Source organism: Lepisma saccharinum, chromosome 10, assembly GCF_977018435.1.
Source record: "Lepisma saccharinum chromosome 10, izLepSacc3.1, whole genome shotgun sequence".
Lineage (NCBI taxonomy): Eukaryota > Metazoa > Arthropoda > Insecta > Zygentoma > Lepismatidae > Lepisma > Lepisma saccharinum.
Genome location: NC_139238.1, coordinates 52,458,642 through 52,483,070, shown reverse-complemented (window position 1 = coordinate 52,483,070; position 24,429 = coordinate 52,458,642). Strand labels below are relative to the sequence as shown.

Genomic DNA, 24,429 nt, shown 5'->3' with positions numbered 1-24,429 from the left:
CCAAAGTTGGACCCCAAATTGGCTTATCGGTGATATAATTCTTAATATTAAAGTTAAAAATGTCTTTTCATTTTTAGAATACTATCTAAAAAGTTGCCAAAGGGCTCCCTGTGTCAGAATACACTTTAGGAAATACTGCCAAGAGTATTTTCAATTCTACCAAAAATCTGAAAATGAGCGTTTTGAAAAAGTATTTAAAATTCTGACCTTCTACTAATATTTGTAAAACAAATGTTGTAAATGGCAATTGAATTATTATATAAAGTGAAAAATTTAAAGCAAACTGTGGTTATGTAATATTGCAATTGTCTATTTAAATACAGCTATATTTGAGTATTTATACGTAAATTTATAGTAGAGTGGATAACCTCCAAAACAATGTTTTGTAGTGTTTCTGCTATAGCAGTCGGCCGACGAACATACAAGCGTCTCCTATGTCTCTTCAGAAACAAGTTCAGCCATTTTCGTCCCGCCAAACTGTCTCTCTTAAAAGGATGGTCAATATTGTTCAGTTTCGTTGATATGCCATGCCATGCATCTGAACAAGTTAGACCAATACTTAAGAAATTTCTCCTTTAGCTCTTGGGAAGTACAGTCGGACGACCCATTTTTGTCTGGGATTCTTCTGTCAGGATTCCAACTGAATCAGGGACGTCGTTACGTGGGGGCAAGGGGGCAAACGTCTACGTGGCTCCGGCAAATTGTTCTGTATTTCATGGAAATTTTACTTTGATGATAAGTATGGCAAAATAGTTCTTCAGTAAATTTTGCTTGCGGTTCTTGAATTTTCAGCTAAGCTAAGCTTTTCTTTCTCATTTTCCTTCTTCTTGCTTGTTGAACACAACCAGATGTATTGACATGGGATGCCGTCAGGGAAATCGAGGACCTTTTGAACATTACGAGTACTTCTTTCTCGTAGTATTTTCACTTGCCTGAGACACAATATGTACGCGCCAAACACTATTGTCCGTCAGAGATTTTATTTTCAACAAAGAACATGAATTCACTCTATCAATACATTTAAAAATCACACAAAACACCTTCCCGATGTTAGACAATACTACAGGAACTTATTACGGTAAGTAGTTTCTTCTGTAAAATTGAAGAAATCTGTCCGAACAATAGTAAACTAGTACCTCATTATTTTATGGTTCAGGAAAGACATACTCATGCTTTTAAAATTGCAAGAAAGAGAATATTATTGTTTGTTCCTTTTCCGGAGTGGCAAGGATGCTGATAGACGGTTCTTTCACGTTCGTACAGGCATTCAACAATCAACCTCTGGAGGAAGCTCCTAAATCCAGGGGGTGATGACTCTACCCTCGTACTCTAAAGGTGGGAAAGGCTCCCTGAAAATTTAGAGAATGATGTGACTTCCCATGCATTTTCCAAAGAAAGTCTCACTCCCTTGACCCTAATCTGTTGATTTGGTGGACAATTGATGACTGTCAGCTAGTTTCAAGCAGGGTTTGGACATAGCGGTGATTAGCTTGTGTAAACGCAAGAAGATGGAATCACGGAGTGTTTGTGATCTTGTTGTAGTACATCGCGAGTGAAATGTCGATTGTAAAGCTGCCAGCGTGCCTTCCTCTTGAAACAATGGATAAGGATCGACTGATCGATCAAAATAAGAAGACATTGTATGACTACCATACAAGCGCCCGGGGATATTGGTGTGCTCGTGTAATGAAGAATGTCACTTTTCATTTGAGGAAGAAAACGAGGTATGTAGCAAATATTTTCCAGTAGTCTGCATGCTATACGAATTTTACGTTTCCAAATTCTGGATATCTTTCTGATTTTGTGACATTTCTTCATTACCATCCACATATGCATGTGCGGCTGCTCTTTAGTTTGCAAAGTTCCACAGACATGCAAATATAAAAAAAAAATCCAAGTTAAATAGTGAATAATATGTATATAGTAGTAGTTCTGAGGTATGGAGAAGCAAGTTACTTTTTCATCGTTTTCTGTTATTTGCCTACTCGTGGGAGTGAAAAGCTCCTAACCTTGGGTCATGACTTCTGCAAATTGAAGAAGGCATATTCTAGTTTTCATTTTTATTTTGTTATTTTACGCCGTTTTTCTACCTCTTGTGTTAAATGTGACGATGAAGATGAATAATGAACCGAAGGAATAGCAATGGAACAAACATGATACACATATCCATGACCAGTGTCCGAACCTGGGATCTCTGGTTTTGTAGAACTTTATGATCACACGTCGGGAGTGGAATTCCTTGGAAGAAAACTGGAATAGTAGGAAGCAACATCGTGCGGTGCAATATAAAAAATGTTTAGGTTCTCTATTAAAATTAAACTCCATGGCGAAACAGCCCTTTTGAGAGGAGAGGCCTGCGAAATGTTTTTCATTCGGTGACGTCGAGTTCCATCTGGTTTCGAGAGTGGAATTCGCTTCCATTTTGCTTCCGAGTAGCTCCCCAGTTGCCCTCACGATGTTTGGCCAGTAAAGAATTTTTGGATCTCTCATCAGGCAGGGATCGAACCTTGAACTTCTCGTAACAAAGACGAGAGCTCAATCATTTGCCAGTGTGGGAATCCTATTGAATCCAGTGCACACAAAAATAAGACTGATTTTTAAGAAATTAGAGTGTGCATAAAATGCTTGTACATCGTCATCATTTATATACCAGAAGAGACTCGGCATGCAAATAGTATAGTGGCTAACACAGTCAGCTTGCAGTAAATTGTGCGGAATTCAATTCTGGTATGCCAAGTTTGAATTTATTACTCACACATTTCATATTCACACCATTGTCCTACTCCTGATTCCTGCACTCCTTTATAGTAGTATAGTAATGTGCATTCTAGCACTACCCTGATTTTTCGACCCCTAAGAAAACCGCACCAAAACCTCAAAAACTCACTTTCTCTCCACGTTCCGCGCCTCATTTATTGCGCTGACGATGTTTCACAGCGCAGAAATGCAGTGATGAGTAAATTCACTTTCTCATCCTTGAAGGATGAATGCACCTTATCGTAATTTTCTAAGTAAGGCCATGTTTATATATCGTGACCTTTGTAAACCTCTCGGGAACGATGTGATATTTCTGCCACACACATGCGTGCCTCTCATTATTTCTGTATTGTGACGTGTTTTTCTTTTTTTCAAGCAAACAAACAAATAATATATATTTTTTTTTAGGATTCCTGGCCCCTAACCCCGCCAGGGTGCGTGGTGCCCCAACCAAAAAAAAAGTTCTAACGGCTGCGGTTAGATAACCACATACCACTGTAGAGTTTCAAGTGTTGTTTTTTTTCTCAAAAATCCTATGGGACACCTCTGTTTATCAAAAATTCGAGATATTTGCAATTTAACGCAATTTATACCTTTCTGTATAAACGTTTACCGGAACGTTGAAACGTTTATACAGAAAGGTTGAAACGTATTGTCACGAATAGTCGAACGTGTTGTGAATGGCAAATAAAAATAAAAAATCTCAAATTCAAAATCGGTTAAACAAGACAGAACAAGATAAAAGTGGAATCTTCGGGCTCGCGTTTTTTTTTTTAACCGACCTACTCCTGGAAGTGCTATATAAAATTTTCAAGAATTGTATTGGACGAAGATGATGATATCCATTTGAGTGATCGATATTGCTGAAATTTATCCGGTGTTCTCTAGATGATCGATATTGCTGAAATTTATCCGGTGTTCTCTAGATGATCATGAAAAAAACTATATTTATAAAATTACAGGGAGAAAAAGTGATAATCTAGAAGTCGCGAATGTAATAACAGGAGAGATGGAAGCGATTCTGGACGAAAACGACAAGGAGAAGAAGAAACGTAAGGAGACTAATCGACGCGAGCAAGACAAAAAAAATGATCTGATGTAATAATACTACAGCATTTTAAGTGCCATGCATTCCTTCTTCGTTCGTAATGAAATCAACAAGTTATTCGAATTACGGAACTTGTCATTTGACCTTCCTAGCGAAGCATGTTCTAAAAAATAAAAAAATCATCGGAAGTTTTCATTTCGCAAGCCACGATGAACTTAGGAGGCACAGGCTTGTATGCATTCCGTCTTTCGTTCGGAGGGAGAACGTAACCAACCATTCAATGATGGGGCCTCCCTATGGCACAGTGGTAGCGTTGTCGCCTTGTAATCAAAGGGTCCCAGGTTTGATACCTGGTGGAGGCACATCGTGGTTCGGATCCCACTTTAAAACTGTAGGTCCAGTCTCGATTAGCCATACTGTGCATAAAGTGGACTTAAAACACCAACTCATCAACAACAACAACATTCAATGACGATAATGTTTATGAATTTGTTCGGATTGAGGAAGTAAAAATTATCATGGAAGAGCCACCTTCATTTGAATATCCCCTTTCCTCTGTTCATATTTTCCGTCCTTGATTTCTATTATGTTTCCCGCTCGGCAGAGTGAAGCGTTTTTTTTTTATCACAGCTCTTCGTTTTCATTTTTCTTTCAACGTACAAATTCATGTTATCATGTCATGGAAATTCTTCTTTTTTGCATTGCATAATTGAAGATTTGAAATAACACAGGATGATGAAAATACTATTGGCAAACTTACGAAGAGAATGAATTTGTAAGAATTCCCTTGTCAATATGAATACCTTATTACTAACTTTGTTTTTTGTTTAATACGTGAAACCATATTACATTGAATATTAACTAATTAATTAATTCTCTACCCTTCTTGAATCCGAAAGTTCGATTTGTCCTTATCCTGAGCAAGATCTATATATATATATATTAAATTTTTTAGTTCCTTAGATATGAAACGAGGAGACAAAAGTTTTATGAAGAGAAAAGTAACATGAATTAAGCCTTCTTTTCATTTCCTCTTTAATATCATTTTCATTTGTTAGTATTACTCCTAAGTATTTGGATTTGGAAAACTGGTTCAAACAAGTTGTTATCACTTGGTTTCGGCCTGTAAGCACATATTTTAGATTTCACATTGCTAACTTCTAAAACTTATCTCTTTAGCTGCTTTTGAAAAATATTTTAGCATTATTCTTAATTTGTATTTACATCATTCCCCAGTAAGTCTACATCATCTGCATATGCTAACACTACTTCGTTAGTTTCTTTTAGCTTCCTAAAAGCATATTGTAAGGCAAAATTAAGAAGAGCATCTTTTTTTTTTTTTTTAATCCATCATGAATTGTACATTTGTCAGACATATTAACAAGTTTCTTCTCGACTAATTTATCTCTTATCTCAATCAAGTTAAGTTCTGCTGTGCGTACTTAATTTATTTCTGATTTATTTCCTACATGAACATTTAAAACATCATTAAAGTAGTTCTTCCATCTATTTAAAATAGTCAGCCATTTTTTTTATCAAGTTTACTTTATTTTGCCACCCCTTTCTCAATTCATTTGCACCTCTGATACTTTTATTTCAATTTCGTTAATTTTACTTTTCAAGTAATCTTCTAAAACTTGCTGTTCTTTAACCGCCTAAGTCTATTTCTATTAGTGCCTCCCCGATGGCGCAGTGGTAGCGTCGTCGCCTTGTAATCAAGGTATCCCCGGGTTCGATCCCTGGTGGAGGCATGTAGTGGTTGGGATCCCACTTTAAACTACAGGTTCAGGCCCGATTAGCCTTACTGTGCATCAATCAAAATATTTTCTATTTTAGGTTATGCGAACCATGGCTTACTTTTTCTTGATTTATACTTTATTTAACTGCTGATTCTATTGCATTACGTACGTGTTCCCTATTCCTATTTACGTCTGTTTCATTTAAATCCTGCAAAATTAAAAAAAAAATGTTCAATTGTATAGGTTGAAGTTCATTATATGGAAATAAATTTAATTTTTTTTAAATTCATTTTTTTGTCAGGGATTGTATTTTTTTATAGTGGCATGTGCTTTCATAACTAACTAACTAACTCTCTAGCCTTCTCAAACCCAAAAGGTTCATGGCTGCATCAACACAGACCTTCCATCTGTCCCTATCTTGAGAAAGATCTATATACTCTATTTTCCATCCCTACCAAAATTTTCCGTTAGGTCCATCCCAAATAATTGTCCTTCCATCTTCGTCTTAGTTTTCCTACAGGTCTCTTACCATCAGGTCTCCCAACAAGAATCCTGTAAACTCCTTTTTTTCCTCTCCCATTCATGCCACATGGCCTGTCCACCTAATTCTTCTTGATTTAATTAATCTAATAATATCTGGACATGAATATAAAATTATGTAGTTCTAAATTATGTAACCTTCTCCACTCACCTATCTTCTCACCCCTCTTTTAGATCCAAATATTTTCCTAACGATCTTATTTTCAAATACTCTCAATTTATGTTCCTCTTTCAATATGACAGACCAAGTTTCACATCCATATAATACAACAGGCAAAATTACTGTTTTGTATATTTTAACTATAAGTTTCTTAGAGAGAAGTAACATACATTTCCTAAATTTTAAGCCTACTTTTTTATTTTATATCCTGTTTAATATAATTTTCATTTGTTAATATTACTCCTAAGTATTTGAATTTTTAAACTGGTTCAAATAAGTTATCATGTGCTAACCACTGAACCGGAAATCAACAGCGTTGAGGCAGGGGTCCCAGGTTCAAATCCTGGCCTGGGCATGGGTGTTATTTGTGGTGTCCCTTCATTAATTTCATCATCATCACATACTCATCTTCGCGTTTTAGCCAAAAGTGGCGGAAAAAAAATAAAATAAACGAAATCAATTAATTGGTGCTAACTACTACATCACGAGGTCGACTGGTACAGAAAAAGCTAATCGGGGACTACAATTTAAAGTAGGATTCGAACAACTAAGTGCCTCCACCGGGTATCGAACCCAGGACTCCTTGATTACAAGGCAATCGGGGATGCCCTCTCATGCACGGGTGTTGAATCATGGACAATAAAGGAATCAGACCAAAAAATCGGTGCCTTCGAAAAGATGGTGCTGGTTGCGAATGCTACGAATCTATTAGACGTTTGAAAAAACTGACGAATAGATTTGAAATTAATTGTGTATTCAAGAAAGGTTCTAGACAGTTTGCTGTCATCAGATTTTACAATACTTTGAGCATGTAGCACGTCGTTTTTGAAACTGGTCCTGGGAATCCATTCTCCAAGAATTAGAAGAAGAATAAATATCCAGAGGTTATTTACCAATTAGATGGATGGATCAAATTGAACATTTTATATGGACTCACATTTCCTTACGAGATGCATACAGAAATTTAATTTTGTGAAATGAAGAGGACGAATTGAACATAATTTTAGTTGTACAGAATGTTTACGAGAGATTGAGTAGGCTATCTATATATTTCCGCAGATGCAACGACAATCTGGATACAGCAATCCGCGACCATTATTAAGAGCTGTTGTTGGATGACTTAACAATCACATCACCGCAGAAACAGATGGAACTGGTGAATAAAAAAAGCAGTTGTTTTGATGCAGCCATATCACTGCAAGAATCCTATATCCTTTCTTCCGCGTTACAGCATTATTGCTTCTAAAAGTAGAACTTCATTCACAGCCGCATATAAAAGCCATCATCGCAGAAACGCCTCACGATATAGAAACATGGACGGCACATGTTTTTAGAAAGTTACATTACTGGAGCATGCATACTTGAAAGTACGTTTTTTGACACTCACCTTTCAGAGCCTTTTTTTCCGCTCTTTTAGTTCGTCACTGCAAAAAAACAGCCGCGAAACATAAAAAGAAAGTTAGTATTAGGTCGTAGTAGATTACACTGAGGGCCCATTGACAGACGATCTCTGCCTTAGAGGAAAACATCGTAAGGGGAGACAGCCTTATAGGAAAATATCGTAAGTCATTTCAAAAGTAGGTCAAAGGGCTGCGCCAAAAACGAAGCATCCCACCTGTCGGGTTTAGTGTGTCGATCGAGTCTCGGTGTCCTCTGTCCTCCCATACCAAAATAAACATAGGTCGTCATGGAACCAATTTTTCATCAATCGAAAATTTTCCAAGTCCAGCGTTAAATTGCAAATATCTCGAAAATGGTAGGAGTTATCGAAAAAATATATTGGAAAACACCCCCATCCTGGTATCGTTAGATACCCCCCTGTCGATTTTGGAGGTGTAGAATACGTGTACCAAGTTTTGGTGGTCCTGAGGTCAAGGGGTAAGAAGTTAGCCCACCTCCCAAAAACTTTGATCACTCGTAACTTTTGAACAAATAGTCGTAGAAAGGTCGGGTTTAGTGCGTCGGTCGAGTCTCGGTGTCCTTTTTTGATCTTCTAACAAAAAAACATAGGTTGTCATGGAACCAAATTTGACCCCTCTGTCGAAAAATTTTCCAAGTCCAGCGTTAAATTGCAAATGTCTCGAAAAAACAGTGAGAGAGAGAGATAGTGCAAAAATCCTCCCCGTTGACCCTTTTGTCGATATTGGTGATGCAGAGTACGTGTACAAAGTTTTTAGAGGTCCTGGGTCAAGGGTGGGCCAATTGCCAAAATTTTTTTTTCATCGCTCGTAACTTTCGAAAGGATGATCATAGAGAGCTGGGATTTCATGCGTTAGCATCGTCTAGGTGTCCTCTGTCCTCCCATACCAAAATAAACATAGGTCGTCATAGAACCAATTTTTCATCAATCGAAAATTTTCCAAGTCCAGCGTTAAAAAAATCTTAAATTGCAAATATCTCGAAAATGGTAAGAGTTATCGAAAAAATATATCGAAAAACACCCCCATACGGCATCGTTAGATGCCCCTGTCGATTTTGGAGGTGTAGAATACGTATACCAAGTTTTGGTGGTCCTGGGGTCAAGAGGCAAGAAGTTAGCCCACCCTCCAAAATTTTGATCACTCGTAACTTTTGAACGAATAGTCGTAGAGAGGTTGGGTTTAGTGCGTCGGTCGAGTCTCGGTGTCCTCTGTCCTCCCATACCAAAATAAACATAGGTCGTTATGGAACCAATTTATTTCATCAATCGAAAATTTTCCAAGTCCTGCGTTAAATTGCAAATATCTCGAATTTTTGATAAACAGAGGTGTCCCATAGGATTTTTGAGAAAAAAACAACACTTGAAACTCTACAGAGGTATGTGGTTATCTAACCGCAGCCGTTAGAACTTTTTTTTTTGGTTGGGGCACCACGCACCCTGGCGGGGTTAGGGGCCAGGAATCCTAAAAAAAATATATATTATTTGTTTGTTTGCTTGAAAAAAAGAAAAACACGTCACAATACAGAAATAATGAGAGGCACGCATGTGTGTGGCAGAAATATCACATCGTTCCCGAGAGGTTTACAAAGGTCACGATATATAAACACGGCCTTACTTAGAAAATTACGATAAGGTGCATTCATCCTTCAAGGATGAGAAAGTGCTACTCATCACTGCATTTCTGCGCTGTGAAACATCGTCAGCGCAATAAATGAGGCGCGGAACGTGGAGAGAAAGTGAGTTTTTGAGGTTTTGGTGCGGTTTTCTTAGGGGTCGAAAAATCAGGGTAGTGCTAGAATGCACATTACTATACTACTCTTTATATGTAAGAGGTTTTTCAGTGGGTTCACCAATATCCAAGAATTTCCTCTGCTTCTCGATTTTCACGGACAAATTTACAACTCATATATGTAACACAGAAAATGCTTGGATTTTTAAAGACCCGCTAGAACTGTTTTTGTTACTCTGGACGCCATTAAGTTAATGAGTACATTCTGCATTTAGATCGCCAAATAATGGTCGTGGATTTGGCAAGTCTATATCCGTCTCACATATTCCTGTTAAACTGGGTCAGATTTTGTACTCTTTTCTACCAGGCACTTTCCAATGTTGGGTCCACAGGAGAAAGTAATTTCATTTCCAACAAAACAAAACACACACACATATAGGGCTATATATATATATATATATATATATATATATATATATATATATATATAGCCCTATATGGTAATTATTACATTAATAGGTATTTAATTTTTAAGGGTTTCACAGAATACCTTACGTTTTCACCCCCCCCAAAAAAAGTGATAAACCTGTCCCTGCACTGAATAAAACGTTGTTCACATTACATCTATCAGGAACTTTTCTTGTTGCTCTGCCTTTCCCTGCCATTATTTCTAACCTATAAGTGAAGGAAGATAATCAGCCTTCCTCAAAATATTCCGTGAAAAATGGGGATCTGACTTTGGTACAAGGAGGGGTCCGACTTGGGAAAGGCCAATCTTTCGAAACGTGGCCATCGCCACTTTCTTCTGTACGAAACTATTATATAACCACATATGTTGTTAGACCTACTCTACTTTTATATATTGGTAATAAAACACAAACTCTTACTGGATCCCACTTTAAACTGTAGGTCCAGTCCCGATTAGCCTTACTGTGCATAAAGTGGACTTAAAATACCAAATCAATCAATCAATCTAACAAACTCTTACAAATGTAGACGACATTATAAGATGAAATTACTTAGAGCCGAAAGATTTTCACTTCAGCAGGTAAATAGAAATACATGCAACGCATGCTGCTACTCAATACGATTTGAAAAATGATGACTGGCTCGTGACGTCATTTAGAATACTTATTGATTGATTGATTGATTTGCTTTATTTTACTTCGTTTCCTGTGCCACTTTTGGTTAATTTGCGAAAATGGGGATGAGTGATAATATGATGAAATTGATGGACACTCACAAACATCCATGCGCAAGCCAGGGTTCGAACCCAGGACCCCTGGCATCGTAGCGTGATGTGCTGACCACTCCGCCACGGAGGCAAAAGGAGAAGAGTCATGCTACACGTAGCTAGTCTTCGGTGCATCCTTGTAAAGATAAACTGTGGATCGGGCTCAGGGGGTGGGGTCCGATTTTGATCACTTTCCTGTATTATATACTTTTAAAAATATATAGTCTCATCAGAAACCCAAGTTTAATGCCACATAAACATTTCAGCGTATACTTAAGTAAATTTGATTGATTGATAGATTGATTTGGTGTTTTAAGTCCACTTTGTGCACAGTAAGGCTAATCGGGACTGGACCTACAGTTTAAAGTGGGATCCGAACAACTTGTGCCTCCACCGGGTATCGACCCCGAGACCCCTTGATTACAAGGCAACGCTTAAGTTAATTGCCACTTTTAATGTACTTATTAAATTTAGATTTTATCATGAGAATCCTTGAAAACCATAACAAAATGCAAGTAGTTCTTGCCAGCACCTTCACAAAAGTTGTCTCAAATCAGTTACAAACAAGGGGGGCTCAAGAAGTTTCCATATCCGTATAGAAATAATTCACGTAGGAACACAAACTTGTGTAAGTTGAATAGGTACAACCTTGTGTATGTTATGTGCCAAATATGACTGCAGTTGAATAATAACTGTTTCCTTGCCAGGTGTTTCAATGAAAGAACATGCAACAATGAACAAATTGGAATACAGAGCCGTGATCCTATAGTGTTGTTCCTGAGTGGTCGTACGAGCATCAAGGATGAAAAAAGGTCTGGCAGACCGTCAACAGCAGTGAATGATGAGAGGATTCAAGAAGTTGGAACACTCATCAATGAAGATCGCCGGATATCCACCAAAGAAATATCCCAGGAGGTTCATCTAAGTGTAGGCTCCTTAGAAACGATCATACATGATCACCTCCATTTGTCAAAGGTTACCGTGTCTGGTATCTCCTTTTCAGAGGCAGCAAAAAGTGCAGTGAGCAAGACAATTGTTGGACCTCGCTCATCAGGGCACTGATTTGTTTTTATCCCAACTTGTGACAATTGATGAGACGTGGGTTCATCACTTTGATCCTAAAAACAAATAAAGTTCAAAACAGTGGAAGCATTGTGATGCCTCCCACCCTCTCCCCATCCTAAAAAGGCAAAGTTCAAAGTGTCTACCAAAAAGGTGATGTTATCCGTTTTTTGGGATGAACGTGGTATTATCCTCACAGATTACCTTCCGAAAGGTCACACAATTACTGGGGACTATTATGCAGACCAACCATCTGGCCAAATTGCCTGAGAAAATTAAAATTCGCAGGCCAGGAATACTGTCCAAAGGTCAGCTAATTCTGCATGACAATGCACCTGCCCATGTATCCTATCGTGCTCTCGTCAAAGCACGTGAGTGTGACTATGATATTTTGCCTCATCTTCCAAATTACTTTCGGATTTCTTCCTCTTCCCTAATATGAAGAAGTTTTTGCGGGGCAAGCATTTTTAAGATGATAATGACAGAGGCGTGGCTAAACGCCCAATCTCCAGCGTTTTACAAATATGGTATTTGCAACGGTGGGAAAATGTGTAACATTAGGTGGTGACTATGTAGAAAAGACATAATCTTTCTGCGCAGTTTCAACTTTATCCGACATTTTGAACTAGGTTATTATGGAAACTTTGTGAACTCCTTTCGTATAGAAAAAGTTACAGATGCTCATATCTCCTGAATAACGAACTGGATTGACGGTTCTGTGACAAAAATAAAAGATTAAGATCTGATAATTTAAAATTTTCGTTGAACGTCCAAATGCAAGTGAGAGCATCTAAATGACACTAATTCCTATATTATGAATGGGTTTAATTCAAACCGCTGACATTTATAAATACCTCTTAGATACACATATTTTTCTAGCACCTTTATCAATGTATTCCACCCATTTCATCGCTGAGCGTCTCCAATAGTTAAAATTGAGACATGACTTTGATTAAGATACAATGCTACACACAAAGACGCGTGCATTGTCTCAAATACGAGATTCTCTCCCTTTCACCCAGAAAGCACCAGATCTCACCTCCTAGGTCACCTTAGTAAAAATTAACCACCACATTAACTCTCAAGTTCATCCCACAGATGTACTCTAAACTAGACTAGGAACTTTGAAATATTTTGAACTTCGCCTCTTTCAATATGCCATCCCGGGTGGCATTCAAACGTACAATCACTTTTATGAAGCGTCTCGTCACTACATGCTAGGAATGGACATGTATCAAAGCTATGTGCTATTTAGAACCTGTTGACTTTACTCTCAAAAAACAGAGTGAAACGATAATCTCTCTCTGCTCTTTTTCCATTGTTGATTGAAAAATATGAAACTTCTGTTTCTTGAGCAGAGTTTCTTTGCTCTTGTTTTACAACATCCTTCCTTCCTCGCAGGTTCATGCGAAACATGTCGGAAAAAAACAACTTATTTCTTTCCTTATACTACGCAATGCAAAATTTTGTTTGCAACTCAGGTTTCAATGTCAGCTGTTTCCGCCTCCATTTCCTTTCCCGTCCTTCTCTTGTCCAAATTAAATGATTGCAGATTCCTATGCCATACTTGGAATAGCTTGAGGTGCGAGAGATATTATCGCAATCTCCCTTTCTAAAGAAAAAATAAATGTGTCACCTTCAAAATTCAATATCAGCTGAAAAAATTATATGTTGAAGGACTACATGATAATGTCCAAAATAAAATATTTTATTTTCTGTTGATTCTTTACAGTGTTACAAGCTCACGAAGAAATACACTATTTGAAGAGAAAAAAACACTCAAGAAAAATTGCATTATTTTTCTTGAGTGTTTCATTTGAAAGCTTGTTCAAAGTACTTACAAAACCTTATTAATGAACATATTTATCAAACCCTCTTCAACTCTAAAATTAAGAATGAAAATCTGATTTTTTTTCAAAGTTTAATTTTTTTTTGGAAAACGTGTAGAACAACAGGAAATGAGTTATGCTGGGATAAAGGAATATGAGAAGTGGACTAACTATTTTCATTGCATTTCTGCACTAACTTCTAACGTTATGTAGAAAACTATTTGTAAAAAAAAATTAAAAAATCGATTTTGACCTTTTTTCAGATATCATTTTCTCAAAAACCCCTCTCTCAAAATTTTTCAAATCTGTACAATATAGTCTTTGGTTACTGTACTTAAAGGAAGTGTAATATTTTCGTGTGCAACTGTGGAGATTTTGATTTAAAAAATCCTCCATGTTCCATACGTTTTTAGCTTTTACTGTAAAATATGTTGCGCTGGAAACACTATTTCTGGCTGCTGCTTATCAGGAAGCCTGTAGAGCATCAAATATAGTATTGATAACACCTTGTGCGTGAGGTTCATTCTATAACAACCCTTGTAGCATTATATTTTTTTAAAAAAATGCTTTAAATAACTTAATAACATATTTATATATCCTTCAAGTTTTCAAAATCGACATTACAGGCTTGCATGTTGATCTTTCGTCTATTTCAATTAATCCCATGCGGTAATTTTACCACTTTCCGACGTTTATGAAAATATATTTAACTACTGATGTACCATTCCGTATGTTAAGATAAAGAAATCATTTTCTTCAGAAATAAATGCTCCTTCATTTTCTTGATTGCCATTCGCTGCGTATATCCAAAATACATCTGTTGCTTTGATAATTTTTACTCCAATCGTGTAAAAGCAATTCGCCTGGTTCCGGATGTATCTATATATACAAAATACAGTGTTTCATATGTAATATGCATTGTAAAAAGTATACGTATGAAATGTATTTATATCTACAATTTATCTTGCAATATCTTCACTTCCAAATTCCACATGTGTTTTTTTCAGTGTTAGTTGATTACCCAGCGTTGCCCGAGTGTTTTGTGAATTCTAACTATAGCGTAAAAAGTAATTAATTTTTTTAAAGATATTTAAAAGTATAAGTACAGTATACAAATTATAAAGTAAAATATTTTACAAATTCACTATAATATAAATTTAAGTCAAAACTTGATCATGAACAACATTTTTTGTTCCACCTCCAGGAGCAAATAAATAAATTGAACGGCATTGGGAGTGTCACTATTCATCCTAGCGACCCAAAAACTATGGATTCCACACTAATATCGGTCATTTTACATGTCACCCTTTCCCACCACTTCCCCTAGGGTTACCAGGGGTGTCTTGGAGTTGAACGGGAGTGTCACTATTCATCGTGTCGACCCCGGAAACTATGGATTGCACACTAATATCGGTCGTTTTCGATTATTTTAATATGTCACCCCTTCGCACCCACCCCTAGGGGTGCCAGGGGTATCTTATCCCCCAGTATTTCTTTCCAGATTGTAAGTCATATGTGTACCAAATTTGGTCATCGTGAATGTCACCAATTAGCTTAGCGACTCCAAAAACTATAAATTCGACACTTATCTTGGTCATTTTTGTCATTTCAATTTTAACACGCTCTAACCTCCCATCCCGATAGGTAATGAAGTTGAAGTTGAACAGCATTAGGAGTGTCACTATTCATCTTCGAGACCCCGAAATCTATGGATTCCAAAATAATATAGGTCCTTTTCGATTATTCGATTATTTTTACATGTCACCCCCTCCCCGCCCCCACCACCCAGCTGTGTCTTACCTTCCCAGAATTTATTTCGCGATTGCAAGTCGTACGTGTTCCAAGTTTGGTTGAAATCGCTCCAGGCTTTCGAGAGTTATGCTGGAACCAACATACACACATACATAAATACACACATACATCCATCTTTATATATTAGACTAGCTGATTGCCTGGCGATGCCCGGGAATTTATATATCCAAATCTTCTATTAGACAGGAATATAATGAATTCTAACTATAGTGTAAAATGAACTTGGTGTTGAACAGCATTGGGAATGTTAGTATTCATCTCAACGACCCCAAAAACTATGTATTCAACACTAATGTCGGTCGTTTTAAATGTCACCCCCTTCCCCCCTAGGGTTGCCAGGGGTGTCTTGGAGTTCAACGTCATTGGGATTGTCACTCTTCTCATCTTAGCGACCCCGAAAACTATTTGTTACACACTAATATCGGTAGTTAACGATTATTTTTACTTGTCATAACCTTCCCACCCCACCCCTAGGAGTACCAGAGGTGTCTTGAAGTTAAACAGCATTGGCAGTGTCACTATTCATCTTAACGACCCCAAAAACTATGGATTCCACAATAAAATCGGTCGTTTTCGATTATTTTTACATGTCGCCTCCTTCCCACCTCCACCTCTAGGTGTGCCAAAGGTTCCTTGGAGTTGAACGGGATTGGAAGTGTCACCATTCATCTAAGCAATCACGAATACTATGTATTCCACACTAACGTCGGTGGCTTTCGATTATTTTTATATGTCAGCCCCTTCCAACCCCCACCCTTATCGATACGAGAGGTGTCTTGAATTGATTGATTGATTGATTGATTTGGTGTTTTAAGTAAACTTTATGCACAGTAAGGCTAATCGGGACTGGACCTACAGTTTAAAGTGGAATCCGAACCACTTGTGCCTCCACCGGGTATCGAACGCGGGACCCCTTGATTACAAGGCAGCGACGCTACCACTGCGCCATCGGGGAGGCCGAGAGGTGTCTTGAAGTGGAACGGCATTGGTAGTGTCACTATTCATCTTAGCGACCCCGAAAACTATGGATTCCACACTAATATCGGTCGTTTTCGATTATTTTACATTTCACACCCTTCCAACCTCTTCCGCTAGGGGTACCAGAGATGTCTTGAAGTTAAACAACATTGGTAGTGTCACTATTCATCTTAACGACCCCGAAAACTATGGATTACACAGTAATATCGATCGTTTTCGATTATTTCTACATGTCACCCCCACCTCCAAGGGTGCCAGGGGTGTCTTACCCCCACAGTATTTCTTTCCAGGTTGCAAGTCGTAGGTGATCCAAGTTTGGTTGAAATCGCTCTAGGCGTTCGAGAGTTATACCGGAACAAACAAACAAACACACACACACACATACATCCATTTTTATATATTCGATTGTAAAGGAGTTGATTTTGTATAAATGTAATCTACAATATGTTGCTTATTCGGAAAAACACGTTCACCAAATTTTAATATCACATTGAAAGGCTTGACTGTGGTGCAAATTTAATTGATTTATTGATTGAGTTGCTGTTATAAGTTAACTTTATGCACGGTGAGGCTAATGGGGACTGGACCTACAGTTTAAATTGAGGTCCGAACCACTATGTGCCTCCACAAGGTATCGAACCTGGGACCCCTTGATTACAAGGCTACAATGCTAGTACTACGCTACCGGGGAGGCCATGGTGCAAATTTGAGATTTTTCCTCTGTCCTCTATTTGGGGTCACGGAGAGTCCAGATTTATTTTCAAAATCTTCAATTTGGAGAGTATATAAAATAAAGGAGGACCCAAGCAGCTTGTACTATATTTAACAATTATATTATTGATTGTATGCATAGCATGGAAACTACTAGTAGGAAAAGTAATAATGAACAAAATGACAGATAATTTATATTGAAGAAGAAGTTATATCGATTATCATAAACGTCTGAAATTGGTAAATTCACCGCATGCGACAAATTAAAAATGGACGACAGATCTACACGCAAGAATTAAATATCGATTTTGAAGACTTGAAGGATATATAAATATGTTTTTAAATTATTTAAAATATTTTAAAATATATAATGCGACAAGGGCTGTTCGAAATGTTATGGAATGACCTTGTTTTAAGTAGTTTCTCACCACTACAAACACACGTGCAGGCGAGCGAGCTTGCCTACACGCACAAAATGTTATCAATAATATGTTTGATGCTCTACAGGTTTCCTGATAAGCAGCAACTAGAAACAATGTTGCCAGTGTAACATATTTTACACTGAAAGCCAAAAACTTACGGAACATGGAGGACATTTTTTTAAAAAAAATTCTCCCCGGTTACATACAAAAATATTGCAAGGTCTGATTGCACCTCCTGCAAGTACAGTAACCAGAGACTATATTGTATAATTTTCAGAAATCTTGAGATGGGTGTTTTTTCAGAAAATGATTTCTGAAAGAAGGTGAAAATCGATTTTTTAATTTTTTACAGACGTTAGTGCAGAAATGACGTTGCAAATAGTTAGTCCAGTTCTCATATTCTATTATCCAAGCAAAACTGACGTTCCTCACTTTCTTTTCTAAAAAGAAAACTTTGAAAAAACATTCAAATTTTCGTATTTTGATTCTTAATTTCAGAGTTGAAGAAGGTTTCATGAATATGTTCCTTAATATGGTTTTGGAATTTTCAAATAAAGGAAACTTTAAGTCTCTACATTTTTTTGTTTTTGATTTACAGTAGTTTGAATACTACACTATTATCCTTGCGTACATTTTTTATTAAATAGTGTCTTTGTTCATGAGCTTGTAACACTGTAACAAATCAACAGAGAAGAAAATATTTTATTTTTGGACATGTATCATGTGGTCCTTTAACATATATTTTATTCAACAAAATCCATGATGGTGAGTTGACAGCACCTGTATGATCTGAGCTGAAATCACCCTGTTGATCAAAGACTTTTAACCTAGAGAGCTCAAATTGGTGTCATTCCCTTCTGCCTTTAATGAGCATTAATTTGAAATGCAACATGAATTGAATTTTATAATTTTTCCAAAAAAAAGAAAGAATTTTTACGAAAATCTCAAAAATATCATTTATATATTTTTTTAATCAAAATGTGTTTAGAAAACATAAATTGACTGTTTGTGTGCAAGATTTCACATTTGGACGGCAATGGGTACCTACGGAATTTTTTTTGGGTGTTATAATGTGCGCGAAATTTGCTAAATTTGTTGACTTCCATGCTTCTAACTGTAACTGTAAGCTTTGGTTGATGTTGAAGTCTTCACATTAATTTGTTTTATATTTCTTGGACGACAAATAATAAGAAAATACCTAATATTTATCACTTTTAATTAATTTCAGTTAAGCAAATTGAAAAATGCATATTTGTTTTTATATTGTAGAGTAGGTACACAAATACAATGTTTTATTATCGAAAAAATCATAAACATAATATTCATAATAAACTAAACAACTGTTTTTATCTGCCACACATCAGATAACAATTAATTTGAAATTATTCACTTTAAATGCAACGCAGCACTTTAAGAGTACAAATCACAGCGACTTCACTGAGCCCATTGCAAAAGACAACTTACTGAAGATTGCAGTACACAGCAATATTGTTCATTAAGGAGTAGGAAGTATTTTAATGATATATCAATTGATCTCACATATTTGAATTATTTTCAAATTTTCAAATTTAAAATCATACATTTACACATTAAGGTTGATATACTTTTTTACAACATATATTCACATTATTATTAAAAGTGATAAATATAATATAAAATTTCATATTTAAAGTCCAAAAAGTATAAAATATATTACAATGAAGATTTCAACATAAACCACTCAGCTTATAGTAATGATTTTAATATGGAAGTCAACAAATTTAATAAACTTTACACACATAACCGAATCAAAAGAAATAAATCTACAGAACCCATTGCCATCTCATTGTGAAATTGTGCACACAAATAGTCAATTGATGTCTTTAAATTATTATTTTTTAAAAAGTTAAATGGGATGTTTTTGAAATTTTTGAAATTTTCAAAAACATACTTCTTGAGTTTTTGAAAATTTACAAAATTCAAGAAGCAGGGTCAAGTTGCATTTCATATTAAAACTTATTAAGGGAAGAAGGGAATGTCACCAATTTGAGCTCTCTGGGTAAAATAGATCTTGAACTACAGTTGTTTAAAATTTCAAAATGTCGTGAGAGTTTTGGATTTTTGCTTTTTTGAAAGTCAATAAATAAAAAAAACTAAGAACTCAAAAGATTTGAAATTGGGCAGTTTTTGTGCTCTTAAGAGGTACACATTGAATAAAGAAAAAAATAAGTATCTGAATTCTAGAGGTTCAAAAATGTATTTTATTGGATAATTTGACATGGAATTAATTACCCTTTCAAATTTTGGGATTCAAACCTTTCGACCCAGACAGAAACTATGAAGTTAGGAAGAAAATTGAAGGTAATGTGGCCCTGGAACATTTGATGTTTTGAAGAAATAGCGTTCAATGAATAAATATAATAAAAATTATTGCATTTCACATTTATTTGGGTATGCACGTGCGAGTGTGCGAACAGGCAGCAGCCACAACTGCCCATTACATACGTATATACAGTGACGGCGATTAGGAGGGGCAAGGGGGTAATTGGCCCCCACCTTTTTCCTCTTTTGACTCAGCACTATGTGAAACCTTATCTACCAAGGAAAAGTAAACTGTCCTTGCTCCCCCCAGTTTTGGCACTTTGCCTCCACCAAGCCAGTTTTGGAACCCAATCGCCGCCACTGCGTTTTTGTGTATGGAGGTTGTATTTTGTACTCCCAAACTTAAAAATGTTCCTACACTACTGAACGCAGCAATGCACTATTAGTCACCCCTCCTCCACCAAGAAAAAAAGTGTATGCGCCAGTGCGTCAAATGGTTTTATTTTCAATGTTGAGGTAATATCGTGTACAACTCACCCACGGCTTTCTTTCGTTCAACAAGGTGGCATGTCTTTCTTTGACACTGCCTGAATCAAATGCATGTTTCTAAATTTCCCAAGCATTGTTGCTTTACGAGATGTGGCTTTGCCAAAACGTTCTGTACATGATGACTACATTAAAAACAAAGAAATAGCGGAAATTCAAGACTTCCCTTGCCACACACAAGGAGTGGAGCGACTTGTGAAAATTATCACAGAGGCTGCTTCTTCCATTTTCGGCGCCAGCGCACGTGATGGCTACATCAAAGCGAAATTGGAATCTAGAGAACATATGCCGATATTTCGAACAAAAAGTGACTATAAAGTTCAAGGAGAAAACTAGAAGAAAATCTTGGCCTGCCCCTTAGTAAAATTATGTTTGCCAACATGGGTGGCGCTCGCAGTCCAGCCACCTCCTCGTGGTGAGCTCTAGGTTATTTTCAAAGCATAATAAGCTATGAAAATAAGCGAAGCGCTGGACAGTAATTCAGGAACTGTTAGCAATTAGAAAGCCAAAATATTTTATTTAGTCTTTTATATCGGAAAACCTTCGAATAAAACACAGTCGAAACCAATTGGAAACCATCAATAGAAAAAATGGAGTTTTTAGCCTCAAACTGACAATTTTTGAGCAAAAGCATACGTAAACAGCATAGGAAACCATCCCTAAGGCACGAATGTAACATATTTGCCATAAACAAAACAATAAATGACCATAATGCAGAAAATAAGACATGAAATAGCATAATAATGACATTTTTGTGAAATTGTTGTGCGTGTTGCATAACCAAATCACTATCGAAACTTCAAGGTCGTTGCGCGCCACCTAAACGACCTCCAAAAAATCTGAAAAAAATCAGACGTGTTTTTGGTCACAAATGGCCACTTTTCCGCACTAGCCACCTTAATATTTCGAAAAAACTTTTTTTCGATACACCCTATTACAGAGTAGGACTGCCGTACATTATAACTTCTTCGATTCCGTCTCTCTCTCTCTCTCTCTCTCTCTATCTCTTGTCTGTTAGGGTGTATACGTGTTTGTGTATAGTATCTATACGCAGCGGTGCTCTAGTCTATAGGCATAGGCGTGTGCACGGGGGGGGGGGGCAATTGCTCCCTAATTAAGGACGCCAACAGATTTTTCCGTGGAGGGGCAAGCAAGTTACTTTTTTTCCGTGCCCTCATTATAGTGTTGCCCTTGCAATAAAACACCACTTGAGTTTGAAATTATCACTTCCTCCATCCCCATTATAATAATTAATATAAATTACTGTGACAGAAATCAAATTATGTGTGTGAAATATGTACTTTTAAGTTGATATTCATTTTCCAGGAACAGGTTAGCCAACCTTGCCTACCTCCTCCGCCTCCTTTCGGACATTCATGTCCTATACACTTTCATTTAGAAATTTAGTGCAGAGGAATCTTATCGCAATTATTAAACGCTATTGCACTCTTAACGAAAATGAAGCATTTTCAAGTCTATGAAAGTTCCAAGAAATTACGGGGAAAGGTGTGGATTATTTACTACGTAATTTTCGGTGTGTTCAGGCACACAATTTATGCGCCCCTGTTTCGTGCCCGTCAATAAAATAAAACAGTCTGATGGAATGAGGTTTTTCCTTTTCGACTGAACTTTCATCAAGGTTTTTGCCCGGGGCTGCAAATTCAGATAACTATTTATTGGGGGGGGGGCAAGATTGACAACAAAATAATACGGGGGGCCCCCAAGTCGGCGCCTATATTCCTGTTCCCCTCTTAATTAGAGTGTCTGCGCACTTTTATGTCTACAGGTCTGACTTTCACTCCGCGGGAGATCCGGGTCGTATTCACGGTGTGGGCGATCTCATAGGAATTTTTTCCTACAGTGCCAATTTGCATGGGCGTATATATAGTTCACTTAAGGGTGGGGGGGTCAACATTTGGTATGATTAGGGTTGCTATATTTCATAAGTGAAAATCCGGAACACAGCTGACCTGAAGCTTGTTGAGGAAGCGGGGGGTACTGGACCCGACAAAGTTGTGTATATGTACATATCCATTATCATATTATTTAAACTTCAAAACAAGAAACAGAAATCTATTTCGAAATATATCATTGGCATAGGGGTGCGCAGACCCTCTGATTAGTGGGACAAAATCCTTAATGAAAGTTCAGTCTGGAAAGAAAAACCTCATTTTACCTCACTCTTTTAGTTTTGTTTGCATTGAGGGTCGGTGTGTTTGTGTGTGTGTTTGTGTATATATATAATACATATTATTTAAATACATTACATATCAAATTCATCCTCCCCATAACAAATCAACAGCAAAAATGATATAAATTGTCTCAGAAATGTGCCACTTTTGGCTAATTTGCGAAGATGAGAATGAATGATGATATGACGAAATTGATGAATGGACACTCACACACATCCATGCTCAGGCCATGGATTCGAACCCGAGACCCCTGTCGTCGTAGCGCGATATGCGAACCACTCCGCGACGCGGGCCGGCCTCCGAACAATTGTTCCTGCATTTAAGACAAAACTAATAAGCAGCAAAATTCTGAAGTTCTTACCTGTTATTATTTCTCTCTCTCTCTCTCTCTCTTTCTAGTAAAGTTCAATGCAGTACAGAAAAGAAGTAAATGCTAGAAAAGCAAGGGAAAAATATCTGATCCAAATTTTTGAAAACTGAAAACAATATTGACGTAATAGGGCACAAAAAATTTCATGGGGCCCCTTGGCATTCTCTCTACTTTTTTTTCAATTAGATTTTCTGGGTCCGAGGGCTAACCCCCGGTAAAATTTTATATTGAATGGGCACTGCAGGTTGTCTTGGCTGGCTAGAAGAAATAATGGAAGAAACATGTAAAAACTAATACCATATTGAGTGTCTTTTTGTCCTGCTACTCTCAGATTCGGCTAGCCTTGCTTTCTGTTATTAAAATGTTTGCTCCCCACCGAAATGATTTCCGTCTACTACACCCCCTTTCCCCGTAGTTGCATTGAACTCTCATCAGCTTGAAAATATAATATCGTTTAATAACGGCAATAACATTCCTCTACACTACACACCTCTACCTTTCTTGTCCCTCCGTGGAAAAAAATCTGCGGACGTCCATGATTAGGAGGGGGTATTTTTTTTTTTAATATCTAGTTTAGAATACTGACATGTTCACAATACCCCTTTTGAGGTGCCCAACATAATCTTGCACTGAATGAAAACAATTTGGTTAGAACAAGTGAAGATGTTTCAAACTCCCCACAGGTTACTCAGTGGAGATACTGAAGAGCTTGCTGAAATATTTCTCTTCTACTTGTAAATTGTAAAGTCTGTGAAATTTCTACAATTAGATTAGTAAATACAATTTCACAAGTCACGCTACTTAGTATTGATGCTTTCTGTTCATCTCGTGTCAAACAACTTGAGAATGTTACGGTGCTTCCCTGGTTTTCTTGCACTGCGTTTTTGAAAACCAAATTCCTTTAAGAAAACTCGAAGGAAAAAAATATAACTGATTTGACAGTCCCAATTCAGTTTCTTATTGCAGAAATTCCGAAACTGCCAGGAAATTGCAGACATTTGGTAGCAGTCCTATCTAGTGTGTGAAATTTCGTAATTTTCTTCCCATCCTTATCCCCTTCTATACGTCCCAAATTTAGTAGAATAAAATAAGTCCTAAGAAATTTTTATGAACAAGCGGAGAGAACAGGTAATCTGTTAATTTTACTGTACTTTAAAGGGGGGTTGGACCCGTTGAACCCCCCTTAAATACACCCATGCTTATTTGTAAAGTGTCTCTGGTGTTTAGCAATCCCTTAGTAAATAAGTACATGGCAGCAAGGCAAGTGGTATGTGGTGTTAATCACATCACCTCCACAAATATCCGAGATTGTGAATGTGCTGGACCTTACCTGCACATAGCAGGTAAATGCAATGTGCATGGATATTTTAGGGTATGGACTCAATTTTTTATCACCACCATTTACGGGCTCTTGCTTCGTGGCTGTACTATTCTGTGTTTCCTTTCATCAATTTAATTTCATTGCCGTTCGTCCTCATTGCCGCAATTAGTCGAATCTTGACAATGAAGACTTTTTTAAATGTACAATATGGGCAAAACACCGAAATCTGAGATAAGTAAAAAAGCAAGTTAGTTCAAA

The 24,429-nt window shown here is 37.1% G+C and overlaps 1 protein-coding gene across 1 annotated transcript in view; it reads right to left on the bottom strand.

The window, feature by feature from the left end:
* Nucleotides 1-24,429, bottom strand: part of LOC145993908 (uncharacterized) — a 198,213-nt gene that overhangs the window by 146,210 nt on the left and 27,574 nt on the right. The window lies entirely within an intron of this gene.